This window comes from Pan paniscus, chromosome 4, assembly GCF_029289425.2.
Source record: "Pan paniscus chromosome 4, NHGRI_mPanPan1-v2.0_pri, whole genome shotgun sequence".
Classification (NCBI taxonomy): Eukaryota; Metazoa; Chordata; class Mammalia; order Primates; family Hominidae; genus Pan; species Pan paniscus.
In genome coordinates this window covers 107279683-107302090 of record NC_073253.2, presented here as the reverse complement: position 1 = coordinate 107302090, position 22408 = coordinate 107279683, and the positions used below count along the sequence as shown (strand labels likewise).

General features: G+C 37.5%; 1 pseudogene; it reads left to right on the top strand.

Moving 5' to 3' along the window:
• The first annotated feature begins 329 nt into the window (after window positions 1-329).
• On the top strand, window positions 330-21393 carry LOC129397887 (uncharacterized; annotated as a pseudogene).
• Window positions 21394-22408: the final 1015 nt, after the last annotated feature.

The window sequence follows — 22408 nt, the reverse complement described above, 5'->3', positions numbered from 1 at the left end:
AACCTTCAAAGGCAAGGTGGGTGTAGCTACTATAATAGACAGCAGAGGCAAAGCAGCCATCAGAATAGTCTGACTCATGTAGAGCTCTGGCATTGGACAATAAATCAGTTTTCTCATGTAGAGCTCTGGCATTGGCTAATAAATCAGTTTTCCTAGAAGTGAAATTGATAGGAAGCCTACTGCATTCTTATTTAATTTATATAAGCAGCAAACTTCCAGGTTGAATGGGCAACAAACTAATTTGAATTATAAAAACAGAGAATCACAGCCCCTCAATTAATTTCCAGACTTGAGCCAGTTTACAGACAGGAAGCCTTGAATGAAGGGGAGGCTGGGTCCCCTTGAGGAAGGACCTCACTACATTATTGACAGTTTATGCAGTGAATCTTTGTCCCATCTTTCCCCAAGGAGACCTCCGGCCTTTTACCACGGTAACTGTGCACTGGGGAAAGGGAAATGATCAGACATTTCAGGGACTACTGGACACTGGCTCTGAGCTGATGTTTATTCCAGGGGACCCAAAACACCACTGTGGTCCTCCAGTTAAAGTAGGGGCTTTTAGAGGTCAGGTAATTAATTGGAGTTTTAGCTCAGGTCTGGCTTACTGTGGGTCCAGTGGTCTCTGGACTAATCCTGTGGTCATTTCCTCAGTGCCATAATGCATAATTTGTATAGACATACTTAGCAGTTAGTAGAACCCCCATATTGGCTCCCCAACTAGTAGGATGAGGGCTATTATGGTGGGAAAGGCCAAATGGAAGCCATTAGAGCTGCCTCTACCTAGAAAAATAGTAAATCAAAAACAATATCGCATCCCTGGAGGAATCACGGAGATTAGTGCCACCATCAAGGACTTGAAAGATGCAGGGGTGGGGATTCCCACCACATCCCCATTCAACTCTATTTGGCCCATGCAAAAGACAGATGGATCTTTCAGAATGACCATGGATTGTTGTCAGCTTAACCGAGGGGTGACTCCAATTGCAGTTGCTGTACCAGATGTGGTTTTATTGCTTAAGCAAATTAAGACATCTCCTGGTACCTTGTATACAGCTATTGATTTGGCAAATGCCTTTTTATCCATTCCTGTCCATAAGGTGCACCAGAAGCAATTTGCCTTCAGCTGGCAAGACGAGGAATATACCTTTATCATCCTACCTCAGGAGTATATCAACTCTCCATCTTTGTGTCATAATCTTATTCAGAGAGACCTTGATCGCTTTTCACTTCCGCAAGGTACCACACTGGTCCATTACATTGATCATATTATGCTAACTGGGTCCAGTGAGTGAGAAGTAGCAAACAAACTGGACTTATTGGTGAGACGTTTACATGCCAGATGATGGGAAATAAATCTGAGTAAAATTCAGGGACCTTCTACCTCAGTAAAATTTCTAGTGGTCCAGTGTTTGGGGCTTGTCGAGATATTCCTTCTAAGGTGAAGGATAAGTTGCTGCATTTGGCCCCTTCTACAATCAAGAAAGAGGCACAATGCCTAGTGGGCCTGTTTGGATTTTGGAGGCAACATATTTGTCATTTGGGTGTGTTATTCTGGCCCATTTATCAAGTGACTCAAAGGCTGCCAGTTTTGAGTGGGGTCCAGAACAGGAGAAGGCTCTGCAACAGGTCCAGGCTGCTGTGCAAGCTGCTCTCCCACTTGGGCCATTTGACCCGGCAGATCCAATGATGCTTGAGGTGTCAGTGGCAGATAAAGATGCTGTTTGGAGCCTCTGGCAGGCCCCCATAGGTGAATCACAGCAGAGGCCTCTAGGATTTTGGAGCAAGGCCCTGCCATCTTCTGCAAATAACTACTCTCCTTTTGAGACAAAACTCTTGGCCTGTTACTGGGCTTTGATGGAAACTGAATATTTGACTACAGGTCATCAAGTCACCATGCATCCTGAACTGCCTATTATGAGCTATGTGGTTTCTGACCCATCTTGCCATGAAGTAGGGCATGCACAGCAGCATTTCATCATAAAATGGAAATGGTGTATATGTGATTGGGTTTGAGGAGGTCCTGAAGGCACAAATAAGTTAATGAGGAAGTGGTTCAAATGCCCATGGTCTCCTCTCCTGCCACCCTGCCTTCTCTCCCCAAGTCTGCACTGATGGTCTCCTGGGGAGTTCCCTATGATCAGTTGACAGAGGAAGAGAAGACTAGGGCCTGGTTCACAGATGGTTCTGCACAATATGCAGGCACCACCCCAAAGTGGACAGCTCCAGCACCACAGCACCTTTACAGGACATCCCTGAAGGACAGCAGTGAAGGAAAATCTTCCCAGTGGTCAGAACTTTGAGCAGTGCACCTGGTTGTGCACTTTGCATGGAAGGAGAAATGGCCAGATATGTGATTATATACTGATTGCTGGGCTGTAGCCAATGGTTTGGCTGGATGGTCAGGCACTTGGAAGAAGCATGATTGAAAAATTGGTGACAAAGAAATTTGGGGAAGAGGTATGTGGATGGACTTCTCTGAGTGGCCCAAAACTGTGAAGATATTTGTATGACCTCAGCAGAAGAGGATTTTAATAATCAAGTGGTTAGGATGACCCATTCTGTGGACAACACTCAGCCTCTTTCACCAGCCACCCTTGTCATCACCCAATAGGCCCATGATCAAAGTGGCCATGGTGGCAGGGATGGAGGTTACACATGTGCTCAGCAACATGGACTTCCACTCACCAAGGCTGACCTGGCTAAGGCCACTGCTGAGTGTCCAATTTGCCAGCAGCAGAGACGAGCACTGAGCCCTCGATATGGCACCATTCCTCGGGGTGATCAGCCAGCTACTTGGTGGCAGGTTGATATATTGGACTACTTCTATTATGGAAAGGGCAGCAGTTTGTCTTCACTGGAATAGATACTTATTCCGGATATGGGTCCACCTATCCTGCATGCAATGCTTCTGCCAAGACTACCATCTGTGGACTCACAAAATGCCTTATCCACTGTCATGTTATTCCACACAGCATTGCCTCTGACTAAAGCACTCACTTTATGGCTAAAAAAGTGTAGCAATGGGCTCATGCTAATGGAATTCACTGGTCTCACCATATTCCCCATCATCCTAAAGCAGCTGGATTGATGGAATTGTGGAATGGCCTTTTGAAGTCACAATTACAACACCAACTAGGTGACAATACTTTGCAGGGCTGGGGCAAAGTTCTCCAGGAGGCTGTGTGCTCTGAATCAGCTTCCAATATATGATACTGTTTCTCCCATAGCCAGGATTCAGGGGTTCCGGAATCAAGTGGTGAAAGTGGAAGTGGCACCACTCACCTTCACCCATAGTGACCCACTAGCAAAATTTTTGCCTTCTGTTGCCTCAGCATTACATTCTGCTGGCCTAGAGGTCTTAGTTCCAGAGGGGAGAATGCTGCCACCAGGAAATACAATGATTATTCCATTAAGCTGGAAATTAAGATTGCCACCTGTATACTTTGGGCTCCTCCTACCTTTAAGCCAACAGGCTAAGAAGGCAGTTACAGTGTTGGCTGGGGTGATTGACCTGGATTATCGAGATGAAATCAGTCTATGAAGAGTATGCATGGAATACAGGAGATCCATTAGGGTGTCTCTTAGTATTACCATGCCCTGTGATTAAAGTCAATGGGAAACTACAACAGCCCAATCCAGGAAGGACTACAGATGGCCCAGACCCTTCAGGAATTGGTCCACTCTTCTAGGAAAAAAAACCATGGCCTGCTGAAGTGCTTGTTGAAGGCAGAGAATACAGAATGGATAGCAGAAGAAGGTAGTCATTAATACCAGCTACGACTACGTGATTGTAATTGTCATGAGTATTTCCTTCTCTTTTTGTTAAAAACAGGTTTGTGCATGTATACACTTCTACTAAGAAAATATCTCTGTTTCCTTTTGTCCTTTATCATGTGACGTAAGATTTATTGACTTCATATCAGCATTTGTGTTGTTAACTTTATGTATACACATCATAGTATACATATAAATATATCATAATATATAATATATTGTACATATGCCTATAATACACATGTTAATGTGTATTATGTATTTGTATATATACATATATCGTGTATATATGCATATATAATATGTACATACATGTGTGATGTAGGTATGTATATATATGTATTTAAAAATATTCATGTGATTTCTTGTTATGTAGGAAAAAACTCACTGCAATTGATTGTTTACATGGCCTCTATTTCAGGCAAAATTGTTTATCTTCATTAATCTTTTAGTTTAGTAAGCAATAGGATAGCTGACACAGTTAGGATTCTTAGCTAAAGAACTCTAAAGAAATAGGTGACATATACAAATTAGAAAATCTGATGAAGGATCAATTACAAATATGTTGGTAGGTATAGGAGAACCACAGGTTAGTGCAAGAATCCAGAGCTAAGGGGGTGGAATTTTACTGCCCCTACACTGAAAGGAACAAGGGAAGGGAGATGCTACTAGAAGCCAGAGAATAGATGGTAGGAAACACAGGTTGAGAGAACCAGTGACTTTCTCTTCATGGATGCTGCCAGTTTTAAGTGACCCCTCCAAGAAGGGAATCAGAGGAATAATATCCTGACTTCATTTTCTTGCATCTTTCCTTTTTTGCTTGAGCTTCCCCATTGGCTGAACCCAACCAGAAGCTTAAATTCACAGAAGCCTTTTGGGTAAGAGCAGAGTGTAAAGGAGGCATAATGAATCTGTATAGGGCAAATAGAAAATAGCTAAATGTTTCAGTCGAAGCATGTATCCTTACATTGTCTGACAAATCTTATGGCTTAGAAGCATGGTATGCTAACTTAATATCTTCTTCGCTCTACTAATAGAAAGGAAAAACACCTTTGCTCCCTGAATACATGTTACTAACTAGATAAGGATGAATTTACATTTTTATCCCTATCCTATTTTTTAAAAATATTACTCATTAAAAATAAAGTATATGGAACCAAAAAGCAAACAAAACACCCCTAATTATTAGTCTAGGTAAATAATCTATAACATTTCTTTTATCTACCTGTATATTATATATATATGAATATTATTTAAAATGAACAATACATATTAAGGTACATGAACTATTATAGATTTGAACTGATAATACTAAGTTCCCAGCTTAAATTTGCTGGTCATAATGATGACATCAAAAAGATCTTTCATCCACTATTATGGTAATTAAGTAAATAGTTGTATCAATCAAGGCAGGTTGGGTTATAGAGCTGTAATAAATAATTCTCAAATTGCAGTGGCTTGAAACAAGAACACACCCAAGGATGGCCAGCAGCAGGTCTCTGCTCTTCACAGTCACTCAGAGACCCAGAATGAAGGTGTACCCCATCTTGTGATACTGCCAACTCATATGATCATATTTATGTGATCAACATGGCAGAGCAGAACTCTGGGGGCCTCACAGCAGTAATTAAATGTTTCTGCCTGGAAGAGGCACCCAGCAGTTCCACTAATAACATTGATCAGAATTAAAAATTTGCTAGGAAGTAGAGTTTTCTGTGTTGAGGAAGATCTGAACATTGGTGAACACTGATAATGTCTACCACAGCATGAGGTTCATTTCTGTCTTTAGTTGCATGAGATGAAGACACCTTATGAATTAATACTCTTCCTCTTTTGTATATTCTTTCTTGATACTCAGCCACAATCTGCCTCTAATTTTAATCTTTGTGTTTTTATTTTATTTTATTTTAGCATTATCTTCTCCATTTCTTCTCTCTTTTTTGAAATTATACTTTAAGTTCTGGGATACATGTGCAGAACATACACGTTTGTTACATAGGTATACACGTGCCATAGTGGTTTGCTGTACCTATCAACCCATCACCTACATTAGGTATATCTACTAATGCTATCCCTGCCCTGGTCTCCCATCCTGTGACAGGCCCTGGTGTGTGATGTTCCCCTCCCCATGTCCATGTATTCTCACTGTTCAGCTCCCACTTATTAGTGAGAACGTGTGCTGTTTGGTTTTCTGTTCCTGTGTTAATTTGCTGAGAATGATGGTTTTCACCTTCATCCATGTCCATGCAAAGGACATGAACTCATCCTGTTTTATGGCTGCATAGTGTTCCATGGTGTATATGTGCCACATTTTCTTTATCCAGTCTATTATTGATGGGCATTTGGGGTGGTTCCAACTCTTTGCTATGGTGAACAGTGCTGCAATAAACATACATGTGCATGTGTCTTTATAGTAGAATGATTTATAATCCTTTGGGTATATATCCAGTAATGGGATTGCTGGGTCAAATGGTATTTCTGGTTCTAGATTGTTAAGGAATCGCCACACTGTCTTCCACAATGGTTGAACTAATTTACACTCCCACCAACAGTGTAAAAGTGTTCCTATTTCTCCACATCCTCTCCAGCACCTGTTGTTTCCTGATTTTTTAATGATCGCCATTCTAACTGGTGTGAGATGGTATCTCATTGTGGTTTTGATTTGCATTTCTCTAATGACGAATGATGATGAACTTCATTTTCATATATTTGTTTGCTGCATAAATATCTTCTTTTGAGAAGTGTCTGTTCATATCCTTCACCCACTCCTTGTTTTTTTCTTGTAAATTTGTTTAAGTTCTTTGTAGATTCTGGATATTAGCCCTTTGTCAGATAGACTGCAAAAGTTTACTCCCATTCTGTAAGTTGCCTGGTCACTCTGATGATAGTTTCTTTTGCTGCACAGAAGCTCTGTAGTTTAATTAGATTCCATTTGTCAATTTTGGCTTTTGTTGCCCTTGCTTTTGGTGTTTTAGTCATGAAGTCTTTGGCCATGCCTATGTCCTGAATGGTGTTGCCTAGGTTTTCTTCTAGAGTTTTCATGGTTTTAGGTCTTGCATTTAAGTCTTTAATCCATCTTGAGTTGATTTTTGTATAAGGTGTAAGGAAGGGGTCCAATTTCAGTTCTCTGCATATGGCTAGCCAGTTTTCCCAGCACCATTTATTAAATAGAGAATCCTTTCCCCAGTGCTTGTTTTTGTCAGAATTGTCAAAGATCAGATGATTGTAGATGTGAGGCTTTATTTCTGAGGCCTCTTTTCTGTTCCATTGGTATATATATATATATCTATTTTGGTACCAGTACCATGCTGTTTTTGTTACTGTAGCCTTGTAATATAGTTTGAAATCAGGTAATGTGATGCTCCAGCTTTGTTCTTTTTGCTTAGGATTGTCTTGGCTATATGGGCTCTTTTTTGGTTCCACATGAAACTTAAAGTAGTTTTTTCTAATTCTGTAAAGAAGATCAATGGTAGCTTGATGGGGATGGCATTGAATCTATAAATTACTTTGGGCAGTATGGCCATTTTCACAACATTGATTCTTCCTATCCATGAGCATGGAATGTTCTTCCATTTGTTTGTGTCCTCTTTTATTTCGTTGAGCAGTGGTTTGTAGTTCTCCTTGAACAGGTCCTTCGTATCCCTTGTAAGTTGGATTCCTAGATATTTTATTCTCTTTGTAGCGATTGTGAATGGGAGTTCACTCATGATTTGGCTCTCTGTTTGTCTATTATTGTAGTATAGGAATGTTTGTAATTTTTGCACATTCATTTTCTATCCTGAGACTTTGCTGAAGTTGCTTTTTAGCTTAAGGAGTTTTTGGGCTGGGATGATGGGGTTTTCTAAATATACAATCATGTCATCTGCAAAAAGAGGCAATATAACCTTCTCTCCCTATTTGAATACGCTTTCTTTCTCTTTCCTGATTGCCCTGGCCAGAACTTCCAATACTGTGTTGAATAGGAGTAGTGAGAGAGGGCATCCTTGTCTTGTGCTGGTTTTCAAAGAGAATGTTTCCAGCTTTTGCCCCTTCAGTATGATATTGGCTGTGGATTTGTCATAAACAGATCTTATTATTTTGAGATACATTCTATCAATACCTAGTTTATTGAGAGTTTTTAGCATGAAGGGGTGTTGAATTTTATTGAAGGCCTTTTCTGCATCTATTGAGATAATCACATGGTTTTTGTTATATGATGGATTACGTTTATTGATTAACCGTTGTATTTAAGTTTGTTTTTGTGGTAGCAGATAACAGTCTTATTTTTTCATGTTCAGCACTCCCTTAAAGACCTCTTTTAAGACAGGTATGGTGGTAATGGATTTCCTTAGGGTTTGCTTGCCTGTAAAGGATTTTATTTCTCCTTTGATTATTAAGCTTAGTATGCTGTTTTCAGGAGAAAGACAGGACTCCCAATTCAATAAATGATGCTGGGATAATTAGCTATCCACATGCAGAAGATTGGAACTGGACCCTTTCCTTACACCACATTTAAAAAATCAACTTAAGATGGATTAAACACTTAAACATAAACCTAAAACTATGAAAACCCTGGAAGAAAATCTAGGAAATACCATTCTGGACATAGGCCTTCACAAAGATTTCTTTGTGAAGACTCCAAAAGCAATTTCAACAACAAAATAAATTGACAAGTGGGACCTAATTAAACTAAAGAGCTTCTGCGCAGCAAAAGAAACTATCAACAGAGTAAACAGACAACCTACAGAATGGAGACAATATTTGCAAACTATGCATCTGACAGTTGTCTAATATCCAGCATCTATGAGGAACTTAAATTTACAAGAAAAGAACAACCCCATTAAAAAATAGGCAAAGAACACATATACCTATGTAACAAACCTGCATGTTCTGCACATGTATCCCAGAACTTTAAAAATTAAAAAATAAGCAAAGAACATGAACAGACACTTCTTAAAAGAAGAAGTACAAGTGGCCAACATACATATGAAAAAATCCTCAACATGACTAATCATCAGAGAAATGCAAATCAAAACCACAATGAGATACCATCTCATAGCAGTCAGAATGGCTGTTAAAAAGTAAAAAACATAACAGATGCTGGCGAAGTTGCAGAGAAAAGGGAATGCTTATAAACTGCTGATGGGAAGGTAAATTAGTTCAGCCACTGTGAAAAGCAGTTTGGAGATTTCTCAGAGAACTACCAACAGAACTACTATTTGAACAGCACTACCCAGCAATCCCATTACTTGATCTATACTCAAAGGAATATAAATTATTCTAACATAAAGACACATGCATGTGTATGTTCATCACAGTACTTTTCACAACAGCAAAGACATAGAATCAACCTAGGTGCCCATCAACAGTGGACTGGATAAAGCAAATGTAGTACATATACACCATGGAATGCTACACAGCCATAAAAAAGAGTGAAATCATGTCACAGGCAGCAACATGGACGCAGAAACAGAAAACCAAATACTGTATGCTCTCACTTATAAGTGAGAACTAAACATTGAGTACACACGGACATGAAGAAGGGAACAATAGGCACCAAGACTTACTTGGTGGTGGAGGGTGGGAGGAGGGTAAAGATTAAAAACTACTTGCCAGGTACTATGCTAACTACCTGGGTGGCTAAGTCATTTGTACACCAAACCCCAGCAACACGCAATGTACTCACGTAAGAAACCTGCACATATACCCCTGAACCTAAAATACAAGTTACAAGAAGATTAAATAAATAAATAATCCTTGGAGTTCTGTTACCAGGATTTCTTTCTTCCTGAGGTCAGCTGCAGTGGAGTTTTGCTCATCAAAGAGTCATCATTTTGAATTTTGGATCTGTCTTAAGATGACCACACGTTTCCCTTGAAGAAGAATCTAGAAGTAGACTATAGAAGGAAAAGACTATCTTGCTCTAAATGCATATATAAGATTTGAATTAAAGTGTCTGTGAGGTACAATTATTTAGCAGTTATGAGGGCTGTCATCCAGAAGATAAAAAGGGTATAAAGAAGCAAGCTGTTTTTTTTTTTTAATGAAGGCTGCCCAGAGACACGTAAGGTGTGCATGTGTCTGTCAAATATACACACCTCTAAACTATTACCAAGTTACAGAAGATGGGTTGGTGCTGACTGCCATATCTGTAAGTCATCCCTATGTTTAGCAGTGTAACAAAAAATAAATTCCTCAGGGAACTTTGGCTCTCTGTCTTCGAAATAATTTATGTGTTGATTGGGAGAGTTGGTTACTAAACTATATTTCTCTAAGTACCTTCATCATTTTTATTATTGCCTACACTGTGGAAATATAAATATGTAGGAACATACAAAATAATATATATAAAGCAATTTAATATATTGTTTATTATGTAATAGTCAATACTGTACTAAACTGAATTGTTATGGTACTGACCCAATGCAAAGAAGGATTCAAAAATTTAGTTCAAAAGGTAAAAACTCTCATCTTTACTCTGCTGAGTAAGGATAAAAATTCCTAGGAGGCCTTCTGCTGATAAGACATTTCCAAAGTATTAATAAGGAGTAGTACTGTCCAAGTAAGTTCTTTGATTCTTAGTTTTATTGGAAACATCACAAACTATCTTGATATAAACAACTTTCTGCTGCTTCCCCAACAGAGTTCTTAGATTGCTGACTTGGCAAAGTACAATAATTTCCATTTCTTTTAGATCATTATTTATATAACTCAGCACTAGCTTTCCAACTTTTCTTGCCTAATGGTTCTTAAAATCAACAATCTGAGCACTTTAGAGAGACAGATTGTGTCAGTGTTGGGTGTTAAAGGTAAAGCTTTGATGGAGACCATTCCATTCTCTTCTATCTTTTCAGTCATTGAGCAAAGAGGGAGAGAGGCCACAGCTGGGATGGAAGTAATAAACTGTCTCTTTGGGGGGCTTAAGATAAAGACTGGGTAAGCAAAAAGTAGGAGTGAAACCAATGTGGAAGAAATGCTTTCTCTCTAAGCTTGCTTGCATTTTTATTTTACTTTGAAATATTTGATCATTTCAAAAATCATATATACTTGTTATAAAAAATTAAATGCTGTGCAAATATTTAACAATAAGATGAAATTCCTCTATAATCTTACTCTCCAGAAGCAATTTTGACCAACAGTTTGTAGACATTTTTCCAGAACTTATTTTTCATATTTTTATGTAGCAATTCTTTCTTCTCCTTCCCCTATTCTTTTTCCTCCTCCTCTGGTTTCCTCTCTTCCTTTCTCTTCTTCCCTTTTTCCTTTCTATTTATCTCCTACACTTTTCATTCTCCTTTTCTTATTTCTCTTTCCCAGAACCCCTTTTTTCATTTACTCATATCCCTATTTCTCATTTCCCCCTATTCTTCTTTCTGTTTCTGTACTCTAAATTAGTACACACAGTATTGCTGGATCAAAGATTCTTAACTTGTAACATTTTAATAGATTCCTAATAAATATTTTGCTGGTCGATGTATTAGTAATTGCTCTACCAACTAAAGTTGCGTTAAGCCTCTCCAGACACTCGTCAGTACTGGCTAGTATCAATATAAAGATCTAAATAAATCTTTGCCGATCTTGTTTTAATTTGAATTTATTTCTTCTTTTCATAAGTTTATTGGCCCACGATATTTCTTTTACGAGTTGCCTGTTCATGTACATTTTTTCCCGATTGGGCTATTTGCCTTTAATAACCCAGTAACTCAAAACAAGGTTTGCCTTGTGAATTGTTTTATTGTTTGCCTTTAAACAATACTTATTTATACATATATGCTAATATAGTATATATTAATATCTTAGGTATATTGATATGTAGTGATAAAGTGTAGGCCTTAGTAAGTTATTTGATTCTTAGTTTTATTGAAAATATCATAAATTATCTTGATATAAACAACTTTCTGTTATCTGGAGGAAAAAGAATAGGGGAAAGAGAAAAAAGAAATTGCTCCATGAAAATCTAAAAAATAAAATTTGGAAGAGTGTTGCTGTTTCTGTGCATTGTCTATACTTTCTCCTTATTGTCTCTATTTATTTTGCTTATGTTGTATTTTGCCTTGCAGAACTTTCAAATTATCTGAACATATGTTTTCATAATTTCTTCTAGTTCTTATGTCATGCTTATAAATATCTCCTCCATTCTAAGCTTATAATATTTACCATAGTTTCATTTAGTTTTTTGTGAATTTACTCTTCCAGCTCTTTGTGTACATTTTTCATCTTTCTGGAATATATTTTGTAACAAAATATAAGGTAATGGATTCAGTGTAATTATTTTCCAAATTGCTGTCCTTTTCCAAGTGGCTAGTTGATAGTAAAACCTTCTTCTTTGAATAGTTACATTTCCCCTCTGCTGATTTAAAATACTGTCATTATCAAAGACTGTATTTCCATATACTTGGGTCTATTTTATTTTGCTAATTCTGGCTATTTCTGTGCTGATACTGTGATGTTTTTATTTACTGTAGCTTTAATATGTTTGAATATCTAAGAGGCTTTTCACTTTCCTTTTGCTAAAATACAGAGCCATTTTAAAAAAGTAGAGTGGGGATATTATTGACTTTTATTTATTTATTTATTTTATTATTATTATTATACTATAAGTTTTAGGGTACATGTGCATAATGTGCAGGTTATTTACATATGTATACATGTGCCATGCTGGTGCGCTAACTCGTCATATAGCATTAGGTATATCTCCCAATGCTATCCCTCCCCCCTTCCCCACCCCACAACAGTCCCCAGAGTGTGATGTTCCCCTTCCTGTGTCCATGTGTTCTCATTGTTCAATTCCCACCTATGAGTGAGAATATGCGGTGCTTGGTTTTTTGTTCTTGCGATAGTTTACTGAGAATGATGATTTCCAATTTCATCCATGTCCCTACAAAGGACATGAACTCACCATTTTTTATGGCTGCATAGTATTCCATGGTGTATATGTGCCACGTTCTCTTAATCCAGTCTATCATTGATGGACATTTGGGTTGGTTCCAAGTCTTTGCTATTGTGAATAGTGCCGCAATAAACATACATGTGCATGTGTCTTTATAGCAGCATGATTTATAATACTTTGGGTATATACCCAGTAATGTGATGGCTGGGTCAAATGGTATTTCTAGTTCTAGATCCCTGAGGAATTGCCACACTGACTTCCAGAATGGTTGAACTAGTTTACAGTCCCACCAACAGTGTAAAAGTGTTCCTATTTCTCCACATCCTCTCCAGCACCTGTTGTTTCCTGACTTTTTAATGATCGCCATTCTAACTGGTGTGAGATGATATCTCATTGTGGTTTTGATTTGCATTTCTCTGATGGCCAGTGATGGTGAGCATTTTATTCATGTGTTTTTTGGCTGCATAAATGTCTTCTTTTGGGAAGTGTCTGTTCATGTCCTTCACCCACTTTTTGATGGGGTTGTTTGTTTTTTTCTTGTAAATTTGTTTGAGTTCATTGTAGATTCTGGTTATTAGCCCTTTGTCAGATGAGTAGGTTGTGAAAATTTTCTCCCATTTTGTAGGTTGTGTGTTCACTCTGATGGTAGTTTCCTTTGCTGTGCAGAAGCTCTTTAGTTTAATTAGATCCCATTTGTCAATTTTGGCTTTTGTCGCCATTGCTTTTGGTATTTTAGACATGAAGTCCTTGCCCGTGCCTATGTCCTGAATGGTAATGCCTAGGTTTTCTTCTAGGGTTTTTATGGTTTTAGGTCTAACGTTTAAGTCTTTACTCCATCTTGAATTAATTTTTGTATAAGGTGTAAGGAAGGGATCCAGTTTCAGCTTTCTACATATGGCTAGCCAGTTTTCCCAGCACCATTTCTTAAATAGGGAATCCTTTCCCCATTTCTTGTTTTTGTCAGGTTTGTCAAAGATCAGATAGTTGTAGATATGCAGCGTTATTTCTGAGAGCTCTGTTCTGTTCCATTGATCTATATCTCTGTTTTGGTACCAGTACCATGCTGTTTTGGTTACTGTAGCCTTGTAGTATAGTTTGAAGTCAGGTATTGTGATGCCTCCAGCTTTGTTCTTTTGGCTTAGGATTGACTTGGCAATGCAGGCTCTTTTTTGGTTCCATATGAACTTTAAAGTAGTTGTTTCCAATTCTGTGAAGAAAGTCATTGGTAGCTTGATGGAGATGGCATTGAATCTATAAATTACCTTGGGCAGTGTGGCCATTTTCATGATATTGGTTCTTCCTACCCATGAGCATGGAATGTTCTTCCATTTGTTTGTATCCTCTTTTATTTCATTGAGCAGTGGTTTGTAGTTCTCCTTGAAGAGGTCCTTCACGCCCCTTGTAAGTTGGATTCCTAGGTATTTTATTCTCTTTGAAGCAATTGTGAATGGGAGTTCACTCATGATTTGGCTAACATCGAATTTGTAGATTAATTTGAGGAAAAATAACACTTTTAAACTATTGAGTCTTTCTGTTCAAAATTAAACTAGTTTTTCAAGTCTTTTATGTTCTGCAGTAGTTTTATACTCTTTTTCTTATAGAAACTATGCATTTCTTGTTAAACTCTCCCGGAATGTTTTGTAGTTCTTGTTTCAATTATTGATATATTTTCCTACTATGTTCTATAAGAAAATACAAAGCTATTTTTGTATATTGAATTTGGGTCCAGGTAAATGCTAAATATCTTGTTTTCTTCTAGTACTTTCTTACTGGCTTACTTTTGGTTTTCCAGATAGACAATCATATAGTCTACAAATCATTAAATTGACTTTTTAAAAATGTTTCTAGATCTTACTCCGATAATCTGTTTTCAGAGTTCTTCCAGAGCAAAGTGAATCTCTGATTGTAATATTGGGCATCCACTCATCTTGCTCCTTATTTTTAATCATTATGCTTCTAGCGTTTTAAGATTAAGCGTGATCCTGGCTTTTGGTTATATATGCTATTATCTTAATTTAGTAACTAGACATTTTTACTATATTGACTTAAATCAGAAATCAATAACTTTTTAAACTGATTTTTATAAAGTAGTTTTTATAAATGAATTTTTCCATTTATTTAGATGACTATATTATAAAATTCATTTTATAAAATCATTTTTTGCCATTTATTTGGAAGACTATATGATGAACATTATTAATAGAATTCTTAATTTTGAGCCATCCTTGCCTTCCTGAAAATATGAACTTTGTTTTTTATGGTGGCAATGATATGCTAACTTTACAAATAATTTGGGAAACATTTCTTTTTTTTTTTTTTTTCATGTGTTCTGGTATAGTTTAAATAGCATGGAATTTTTATCCCTTGGAGATCTGAAATAATTTATTTATGAAACTGTCAGACTTGGTGAAGTTTGAGGAAATAGCTCTTTGAAAATTAAAATAACCTACAATCATGGATTATTTAATTAATATAGTCCAATTATTTAATATTGTCCAGATTGTTGTTTAAATTTTTATAGAGCTACTTCCTCAAACTTCCTTGATCCCAGGAGTTGAAGGCCAGTCCGGGCAACATGGAGAAACCTTCTCTCTACCAAAAATACAAAACAATTAGCCAGGTGTGGTGGTGTGCACCTCCTTCCAGCTACTCAGGAGGCTGAAGTGGGAGGATCCCTTGAGCCTGGGAAGCAGAGGTTGCAATGAGCTGAGTGAGACTGCTCCACTTCACTCCAGCCTGGGCAACAGAGTGAGGCTCTGTCTTAAAAAAGGGGGAGGGAAGAGCATTAGGACAAATACCTAATACATGTGGGGCTTAAAACCTAGATGATGGGTTGATGGGTGCAGCAAACCACCATGGCACATGTATACCTATGTAACAAACCCACACATTCTGTGCATGTATCCCAGAACTTAAAGGATAATAAAAAAAAAAAAGAAAAAAACCCAGAAATTTTTAATTTGAATCATCCACTTTATTTTGGTTTAAGTATTTATTAGCTCAAAATTAGGCAAATCTTTCCATACATAGGCATACCTTGGAGATAGTGTAGGTTTAGTTCCAGACCACAGTAATAAAGCAAATATCATAATAAAGCGAGTAAAAACTCACTCACATTTTTTGGTTTCCCAGTGCATATAAAAGTTAGATTTATACTATACATTAGCCTCTGAAGTGTGCAATAGCATTATATCTAAAAAAAGTAAATAACTTAAAAATACTTGATTGTTTAAAAAAGCTAATGATCATCTGAGCCTTCACAAATCAATCTTTTTGCTGGTAGAAAGGGTTGCCTCGATTTATTTATTTATTTTTGTATTTATTTATTTATTTTTTAAGACGGAGTTTCACTCTTGTTGCCAGGCTGGAGTACAGTGGTGTGATCCCAGCTCACTGCAACCTCCACCTCCCATGTTCAAGCGATTCTCCTGCCTCAGCCTCCCAAGTAGCTGGGATTACAGGTGCACACCACCATGCCCAGATATGTTTTGTATTTTTAGTACAGATGGGGTTTTGTCATGTTGGCCAGGCTGGTCTCGACCTCCTGACCTCAGGTGGTCCTCCCGCCTCAGCCTCTCAAAGTGCTGGGATTACAGGTGTAAGCCACTGTGCCTGGCCTGCCTCGATTTTGATGGCTAGTGTCTGATCATGGTGGCAGTTGCTGAAAGTTGGGGTGGCTGTAGCAATTTCTTCAAATAATACAACAAGGAACTTTGTCACATCGTTGGACTCTTTCATTCATGAAAAATTTCTCTGTAGCCTGCAGTGCTCTTTGATAGCATTTTACCCATTGTAGAACTTCTTTCCAACTTGGAGTCAATTGTCTCAAACTCTGCTGCTACTTTATCAACTAAGTTTATGTACTATTCAGAAAACTTCTTGTCATTTTAACAACAGCATCTTCACCAGGAGTGAATTACGTCTCTAGAAACCTGTTTCTTTGCTCATGCATAAGAAGCAATTCCTTATTCATTCAAGTTTTATCGTGAAATTGCAGCAATTTAGTCACATCTTCCAGCTCCCTTTTTAATTGTGGTTCTCTTGCTATTTCTACCACATCTGCAGTTCCTTCTTCCACTGAAGTCTTGAACCCCTTAAAGTAATCCAAGAGGGTTGAAACCAGCTTCTTCAAAATTCCTGTTAATGTTGATATTTATATCCACATATAACTTGTGGCAGCTTCTACATCTGTGCTTGCTGCTTCACCTTACACTTTTAAGTTATGCAGTTGGCCTCTTTTGTTAAACTTTATGAACCATCCTCTGTTAGCTTCAGACTTTTTTTCTGCAGCTTCCTCACCTCTCTCTGCCATGATAGAATTGAAGAGAGATAGGGCCTTGCTCTGGATTAGGTTTTGGCTTAAGGGAATGTTGTGGCTGGTTAAATCGTCCATCCACATCACTAAAACTTTCTCCATATCAGTGATAAGGCTGTTTTGCTTCTTATCATTCATGTATTCACCAAAATACTACTTTCTTACAAGGGATGTGAAGGACCTCATCAAGGAGAATTACAAACCACTGCTCAATGAAATAAAAGAGGACACACACAAATGGAAGAACATTCCATGCTCATGGATAGGAAGAATCAATATCGTGAAAATGTCCATACTGCCCAAGGTAATTTATAGATTTAATGCTATCCCCATCAAGCTACCAATGTTAATTTTACCAATTCACAGAATTGGAAAAAAACTACTTTAAAGTTCATATGGAATCGAAAAAGAGCCCGCATTGCCAAGACAATCCTAAGCCAAAAGAACAAAGCTGGAGGCATCATGCTACCTCACCTCAAACTATACTACAAGGCTACAGTAACCAAAACAGCGTGGTACTACTACCAAAACAGAGATACAGACCAATGGAACAGAACAGAGTCCTCAGAAATAAGACCATACCTCTACAACCATCTGATCTTTGACAAACCAGACAAAAGCAAGAAATGAGGAAAGGATTCCCTATTTAATAAATGGTGCTGAGAAAACTGGCTAGCCATATGTAGAAAGCTGAAACTGGATCCCTTCCTTACACCTTATACAAAATTAATTCAAGATGGATTAAGATTTAAATGTCAGACCTAAAACCATAAAAGCCCTAGAAATAAACCTAGGCAATACCATTCAGGACATAGGCATGGCCAAGGACTTCATGACTAAAATACCAAAAGCAATGGCAGTAGAAGCCAAAATTGACAAATGGGATCTAATTAAACTGAAGAGCTTCTCCACAGCAAAAGAAACTACCATCAGAGTGAACAGGCAACATAAGAATGGGAAAAAATTTTTGCTATCTACCCGTCTGACAAAGGGCTAATATCCAGAATCTACAAAGAACTTAAACAAATTTACAAGAAAAAAACAAACAACCCTGTCAACAAGTGGGCAAAGGATATGAACAGACACTTCTCAAAAGAAGACATTTATGCAGCCAACAGACACATGAAAAAATGCTCATCATCACTGGCCATCAGAGAAATGCAAATCAAAACCACAATGAGATACCATCTCACACCAGTTAGAATGGTGCTCATTAAAAAGTCAGGAAACAACAGGTGCTGGAGAGGATGTGGAGAAATAGGAACACTTTTACACTGTTGGTGGGACTGTAAACTAGTTCAACCATTGTGGAAGAGAGTGTGGCGATTCCTCAGGGATCTAGAACTAGAAATACCATTTGACCCAGCATTCCCATTACTGGGTATATACCCAAGGGATTATAAATCATGCTGCTATAAATACACATGCATACGTATGTTTATTGCGGCACTATTCACAATAGCAAAGACTTAGAACCAACCCAAATGTCCATCAATGATAGATTGGATTAAGAGAACGTGACACATATACACCATGGAATACTATGAAGCCATAAAAAAGACGAGTTCATGTCCTTTGTAGGGACACGTATGAAACTGGAAACCATCTATCTGAGCAAACTATCACAAGGACAGAAAACCAAACACCACATGTTCTCACTCATAGGTGGGAATTGAACAATGAGAACACTTGGACACAGGGTGGGGAACATCACATACCATGGCCTGTTGTGGGGTGAGGGAGGGGGAGGGATAGCATTAGGAGATATATCTAATGTAAATGACGAGTTAATGGGTGCAGCACGCCAACATGGCACATGTATACATATGTAATAAACCTGCACATTGTGCACATGTACCCTAGAGCTTAAAGTGTGTGTATATATATATATACAGGCTTTCTAAACCTAGAATTCTGATTCTATGGGCTGGAGTTTTGCTAAATGTCCTGGTCACCTCATCTCAACCAACGAATAATTAAGGAGTGCCAGCTATGTGTAGAACATTGTGCTTGGACCCGCAGAAGGCACAGTTCCTATGCTTTGGGGATTAGTTCTCTCTATATCTAAACAAATTAATAAAAACAAACAAAAGTAAGATAAAAAAATTCCCTTCAAGAACTTCCCCTTTGCTTTCACAACTTGGCTAAGACTGCAAGAGGCCTAGCTTTCAGTGTATCTTGGCTTTCAAAATGCTTTTCTCACTAAGCTTAATCTTTTCTAGTTTTTGATTTAAAGTAAGAAACATGTGACTCTTACTTTCACTTGAGACACTTAGAGGCTATTGTAGGGTGATTAATTGGCCTAATTTGAATACTGTTGTGTCTCAGGGAGTAGGAAGGCCTGAGAAAAGAGAGAGAGATGGAGAAACAGGTGGTTGGTGGAGCAGTTTTGGTTGTGGTGCCCAAAACAGTTACAAAAGGAACACCAAAGATCACTGATCACAGATCACCATAACAGATATAATAATAATGAAAAAGTTAGCAATACTGTGAAAAGTACCAGAATGAGACATAGAGACACAAAGTGAGCAAAGCATGTTTGGAAAATGATGCTGATAGACTTGTTTAATGTAGGGTTGCCACAAAGCTACAATTTGTAAAAAAACCCACCATATCTGTGAAGTACAATCAAGGGAAGAACAACAGAATGAGGTATGCCTGTAATTTTCTTACTTTATGGAATATTTGTGTTTTCCCCTCATTCTTATTCCTAATTTTGTGCTTATTGATTGTGTTATTTTTAAATATTTAGGAATTCAGTTACTTAATTTTTCACTTTAGGAGTTACCTCTAGGATTATTCATCTATTGTATGGCATTGCTATTTTCTAATTAATTAATCTTGCTTTTAAAAATTATTACTATTTAATTCTACTTCCATTAGGTTTATTTTGTGGTTAAATTTCATTTGATTAATGAGTATTTTTATTTTATATTTAGTAATACTGTGGTTGTAGATTGTGAATCTTCTTCAGTTTTTTCCTTTGTTTTTGTTAGGCCATTTTGAAAGTTTTACACTGATTACTTAGTGTATTATTATAACTAATAGTTATACAGCTTTTTTTCAAGAGTGGTAACATTACTACCAAGGTCATTGTGAATATTTATATTATTTTGAGTCAGTGTGTGCCACAAGTTCTTTCACATTCGGTGTTCTTCACTTGTGATTTTTTTGTTTTGAATCATTTTCCAACTGGCTCTATTAAGACTTCATGCATGTTTCTTTTTCAGAAAGAGCTTTTAAGTGATGTTATTCTAGAAGTATTGCAAAATTGAACATTTCCTCCTGCTCTGTAAATGTCAGCATGGCTCAATATATAGTTCTTGAGTTCCATCCCCTTTCTTTCATCCTTTTGGAGATGTAGTTCCTTTGTCTTTTTGGCCTTGAGTTTTTCTGAAGTGAAGTCTGAGTTTATTCGTTGTTTTTTTTTTAAACATTTGTAGCGGATCTGATTCTTCTCTTTCAATACTTACAAGAGCCTTTGTCTTTGGAATTCAGTAATATCATTAGGAAATATCATGATTTTAAAGTTATTTGTTCATGGAACACAGCAAGCCCTTTCAATATGAACATACACATTTTCTTTTAGAAAGCAAATGTTTATTGATAAATAATTTCACGTTTTATTCTCCTTTTTATGTAATGACTGCCTTCCAAATCTACCCTCTTCATTTCTGTGTTATTTTCTTGAGCTATCCTTCCATGTTACAACCATGTTTCTGCCAGGGTTGGTTTATCATCTCGCTGTTTCCAATTTGGTTTTCGTTTTCTATAATGGTGTTTTCCCTTAGCTATCCTGGCTCACTTTTAAATCTTCCTCAGTCAAAATAGCATCTCACATTTGTTCTCTTGCATCTTTCTCTTTGCTGTAATTATGGATTTAGGATATTTTGTCTAAAATTTTCTTCTGTTTCCTGTAGTATCTATTTCAAAATATTTTCTTCACCTGCCTTTTATTGGGTATGTTTCATTCTTTTTTCTTTCCTTTATGCTATCAACCTTATTAGATTTTTTCTGCATATAATTAATTTTTGACTGAGGTATCAGTCATGGTTAAGGTGCAGATACAGGAAGCTACTTTAGCTACTTTAAGTGCAAAGCATTTACAGCTGGAAAGTTTGTGTTACAACATTACCAGAAGGACAGGAGGAACAAGTTCGAAGCTGGGCTACCAGGAATGATTCCTAGAACAGTACTCGAAAACTGGTATACCATGGTAGCTACTTCCTCTGCAACAGTTAAGCTGCCATGGTAACAGGTGGGAGGTACAGGCACTGGTGGTTGGGTAGATGTGGTAGTAGGAGTTTATAAAAGTTGTCTTCTGATTATTTAAATTTTCATAGTGAAGTTGGAAGCAAGCTCATCTAAGAATGAGGAAGCAGGAAGAGATGATGAAAATTTGAGGCAAAAGAGAAAAAGTAAAATGGTTTTGTAGGAGAGTAGCAAATGAACAGGCTAGGGAAATGTAGTATGAGAGTCAAGGAGTATTAGAGGGTGGTTTTAGATTTGCAACTATGAATTCAAAGTGACACCAGACAGGGTAATTGTGTGTTTTTCTTCAGCCATGTCCAGCTACAGGAGTACAAGTATGGGATGGTTGAAAGGTTACATTTAACCAGGGTTAGACATTTCCAAGTTTTTACAGTGATGCGGAGAAAGGGGAAGTAAGTTAAAGGTATAGGAAGGATTATAATGATCGACCATGGAAATAAAGCTAGGTAAGAGAGAGAATATCAAGAAGGTTTGGGACAGTAAAATGTTGGTAAGACAAATAAGCTGGAGTCTGGTGGGGTCAAAGGATTGTTGGAGTTGGGGTGCTAAATGGAGTGAGAGGAATAAAATGAGGTAGTTATTCAGTAGTAGGATATGTGAAATTATGATTATGTGGAGATAAAAGTTATAATAAGGTCTATGGTATGACAACTAAAATAATGTTGAAGACAAGATCATTGGAGAAGAGTTCAAGCAACTGAGAATTTAAAGGGTCATCTACATGTATATTAAAACTCCAAAAATTAAGGAAGGAATAGTTATGAGGATACGGACAATGAGCCAGAAGCGGAAGTATTTGAGAATCAAGAGGGAGTGATCTGGAGGAAGTTCCAGAGATGGGGCAGCATTGAGAGACAGGAAGTGATATACTATGATGCCAAGAAATGTCAAGCTGGAAGTTTTTAGGTAGACTGAAGTGAGAAAGTAGCAATAAGCAACAGAGAAGATCTCCACCCACTCCCATGCTCAGCAATATGAGGGCAGGGAGAAAATCAGCCTTTACTTGAAAGGACTGTGTGGGGAAGCAGTGCCAAGTTTACCTTGTGAAAAGGAAGTAAAAAGATAAAGGGAACATATGAAAGAAGAGGCTGGGGATGGGTGAGATTATGGTGACGATGGACAGATTATGGGAATCTGAAGGTCTAGTAGGAGGATTTCAAGAAGGATGAGAGAAGGTA